The sequence below is a fragment of the Strix aluco genome, chromosome 21, assembly GCF_031877795.1.
Source record: "Strix aluco isolate bStrAlu1 chromosome 21, bStrAlu1.hap1, whole genome shotgun sequence".
NCBI lineage: Eukaryota > Metazoa > Chordata > Aves > Strigiformes > Strigidae > Strix > Strix aluco.
This window is the reverse complement of record NC_133951.1, coordinates 6,246,074-6,250,193: the sequence shown is the minus strand read 5'-3', so window position 1 is coordinate 6,250,193 and position 4,120 is coordinate 6,246,074. Positions and strand designations below refer to the sequence as shown.

Below are 4,120 nucleotides of genomic sequence, written 5' to 3'. Positions count from 1 at the left end.
TTATTCGTGACTCGCTCCCTCGCGGGCTACGAGAATTGCACGACTAAAGGGTCCGCACTCGGGTGATCTCTTCGAGACCTCTCACTCACTCGCACTCTGGGATTACCAATCCCAACCGAACGGATAACCGCACAAACGCAAATACTTACTCCTCCCCGGAGTCTTCGATCGGTCTTCGTGCACAAAATTTAAGGGGTTCTGCAGATTCTTTTGCTCACTCCCGAGTCCGAATTAAAAGGGGTTCGGATATCCAGCATTTTGGCCACGAGATCCTCAGACTGGGGCTATCCGAAGATAGGGCGCCTCCCCTATCCGGGGTTTCGCACCAAAAGATCTGGATCCGAGTCACAGCACCAAATTTGTTATTGATTACTTGTAATTTAGTGGGAAATAACCACTTCTCAAGTTTTAGTGATCAATAAAAATTTATTAGCAAGCGGCAAGTGAGCAAAACAGCGCTGGGTGTGCCGGGAGTCTCTGCTCTACCAAGACACACACCTCACAGGACAGAACTGAGTCCCTTTATAGTGTAGGCTTCATCCATATTCATGATGGGCGTACCCTGAGGGGTCTGCAAAGGTGTAAACAAGGTTCGCGGGCTTTTCTCCGGTTTTCGCGGGCTTTTCTCAGGTTTCCATCAGAGAAGGGGGGATGACTCAGCACAGGTGTTTTTGGAGTGGCTTGAAGATGGGGGCCATTTTAGCTCCCTTCTAACAACTGATTTTAACAATAGAAACTATATACATATATCTTATTTCTTATTTACAGAAGAGAATTACAAAACTGTTCGGCCACAACATCCTGACTACAACTTCTTTTTCCCCTTGAGATTTGAATAACAAATACCATATATGTTTTATTACACCGCCTGCCGCCGCCCCGGGGAGCCCCCACCTCTCCGCCGCCGGGCGCCCAACGGCCCAACCGCCGCCTCTCCGCACCCGCTGCGCGGCGCGCGCTGCCCGCCCGCGCGGCTCTTCACGAGACAGACCCCCCCCAGCCGCGGGCCGAGGAGCGCGGCAGGAGACGCTGCAGCGGCGCCGCAGGGAGACACACGCGAGAGGCTGGCGGGGCTCAGAGCAACGTCTGTGCCCGGGAAGGGGTTTGCAGGGGGACACCCACCATCGGGGATTTGATTTCGCTCCTTTCTTGCCCTTTGAGGGAACTTCCTGGTGTCCTCCCCTCTGCCACCAGAACCGTCCCGTCTCCACAGGGCTCCCTCCTCCAGCCCACCCTGTGCTGCCCAGGCAGCCTCATCAGCTCCACACTCTGCACCCCACAACCACAGTTCCGCTACTCGCGAGTGCTTGAGACGTTCCCCGGCTGGGAGGGCCTCCACTCCCCCCATCCCTTCTCTCTCTTCAGGCTGTTTGTTCTCACAGGCATCCTTTTTCCCGAGCTCTGCTGGAGGAGTTTCTGCCTGCTCCGCCTGGGACTTCCCTGAGCCAAGCAGCGCGCGGCTGCGAGGTGCCGTACTCACCCCAGCCAGCGCAAGTGCTCCGAGTCCGCATCTCTTCAACGTCCATCTGCAAACGCACACCACAGGGAAAGGTGACTCAGGGACACCCTGATGTTTGCACCAACCCCATGCCCGGATCCGCTCTGAAGGGAGGGGGCAGCTCGAGACCTCCCAGCACTCCTTTCCTACCAGAAAAGTAACTCAACCTTATAGGATTGAGCTTAAAAGGAGGAGCAAAGAACTCTACACATGGAATTCCAAGACTAAAAGGACTTCTTGCTCAGCTGCTTCGCGTCACTGTGCTTTGGTTTCTCAGGGCAAACAGTGTCAGCTAACCTACCCCCCAGGCAGACTGCCAAGGGAGAGAGGGCTTTGGGGGGTAAACAAAAGACGGGAGTCAGGGAATTCTTCCCTCTACACTCTGACACAGGTCCCGTTGCATCACTGTTCCATCTCTCAACCGCCAGAAATTTGGGGAGGCTACAATCTCTCCTGCATACGTAAGATGTCCCTGCTTTCCAGATATCACCTCACGTCAGCTTGTGCAGCCAAAAGAAACAGGAGCTGACCAAAAGCAGAGTGAAACAACCCAGCTCAAAGATTTTTTTTTAAAGAACCCGCTACTCACCTGGATTTGTCAGCAACAAAGTCCAGAGGGAGCCTTTATCTGCCTCGTATGACACTGCAGGGGGACTGGAAGCCTAGAAGAGCAACAGAAAGGGAATGTAAATCGCTCAAACAACAGCTTCCATTCAGACCAGATCACAATTTCCAAGGCAAAGAACGTGCACTTGTCACGGGCATGGCCAGGAAACCGGGCACAGCCACACCACCACCCAGTAAGCCAGCTCCACCCGGAGAGCCCCCAGGGGGCTTTAACAAACACCAGCCTGCTGACAGACAACGACCCTGTTGCAAAGCTCTGTCCTTGTCGTGTCCAAGAAACATATTTCCTTCATCACAGGGGAAATACCCTTGCAAAAGAAATCCCCAGAACAAGCAACGCCTGTTAGAAGCATCTGACAGAAACACACATGGGCTCGAGGCTGCTCCCAGCTCCCCTCACACACCTCTGACGGCGTCACCACGTTCCCATAGCAGACCGGCATGAGGTACTCGTCCTCTGGGCTGTACTCCACCCTCAAGGGAACCCAGGGGGTGAACGTGGCCCCCTTGAACAAGTCACGAAATATCCCGCAGTGCTCCGCCACACGCTGCTTGTGGAAAGGGCCGCTGGTCTTCTCCCACTCAGCTCTGACTTCGTCGAGGGGAGTCAGCACCGCAAGGAGAGAGAAACGCTGCAGGAGGCAGCTGGGGGCCCAGAGCGGCCGGGGCAGGGAGGGAGGTGGTGCGGCACAGACCAGTCCGGAGCCGCGCTGCTCTTTCCATCTCGGCACTCTGGCGGTTCTCCCTCAGGATCTTTTTTCTTTCCTTCCTCTCCTGTGCCCGCAGCAGCTTAGCACGCGGCAGGCTGATGTCGGTCTTTGGCTCTTCAGAGAGGGGTGAAAAAATCATGTATGGGAAAAACATGAATCTCCAAATACCCAAACACAAAACCCCTGCCAAACAGTAGGGAGCATGTGAAAGAGACACAAACTCCGAGATGTCAGAGACTCGATTCTACCACCTCTGCCCTCCCTCTGCACCTCCACCCTTCTGCTCCCTCCTCCCTCCCCAACCATCACACTCCCAGGCCCGCAGGTTTGCCAGCTGGGGAGCAGCTCTGGTCTCTGAGCCTGCTCAGCAGAGCAGCCAAATTTGCTATTATTTGCTGCAGCTCTAAAGCTCTGGGTCCTCATCTGCTTTCTCTGATACTACTGGGGTTCCAAGGACTCACGACTTTACTTTGCTCCACGTCTTTTAGCAGGTCCCGGCCAGCCGCCCTCCTTCCAAAAAACTAACATCCATTTCCCCTGAAGACATTTGCACTCTGCAAACTTCTGCACCGGGAAAGGGCCAACCTCATGCCAAAGCACCTCATCAGCTCCTTACAGGGCAGGCTTTGGGGCAAACCCAACCACAGCTGCCCCGACCTTCAGCAGCAAAACCTCGCGCGGAGCAGCTCCTCCCACCAGTACCTGGCGGGCGGCAGGTGTGCTGCCGGTACGTCTTTCACCAGCGGGGCTTCCTGCTCTCCTTCTCCGCCAGCCTGAAGTAGCGAGTGAAACTGCGGTATTTTTCCAGCGCTTCCAAGTTGTCCACGTCAATCTCCTCGCTGGGCATCGGCCCCAGCGGGGCCGCCCGCTTGCAGAGCGCAGCTGGAAGAGGACAGAGTTCCCGCTTTAGACAGAAAGCGAGAAACAAGACCAAGAGCGCCCGGGGCGGGCGGAGAGCGGGAGAGCGGGAGAGCGGGAGAGCGGGAGAGCGGGAGAGCGGGAGAGCGGGAGAGCGGGAGAGCGGGAGAGCGGGAGAGCGGGAGAGCGGGAGAGCGGGAGCGCGGTCCCTGGCCGCTGCCACCCCCCCCTCCCGGAGCCGTCCCCGCCAGCACGCTTGCGGAACCCAGGCGGCCGAGGGCTCCCCGCCCCGCCACACACACACTCCAAACGCCTCCCACTGCCCGCTCACGGGGAACCGGGGCTCCCCGGCCCGCGCCTCACCGGTCGTGCCGAACGTCCGCCCGCCCCGCAGCGCCGCGCTCAGCAAAGGCGCCGCCATGCTGCG

At 57.3% G+C, this 4,120-nt stretch overlaps 1 pseudogene; it reads right to left on the bottom strand.

Moving 5' to 3' along the window:
- LOC141932976 (large ribosomal subunit protein mL38-like) lies at positions 1–4,120 on the bottom strand (annotated as a pseudogene).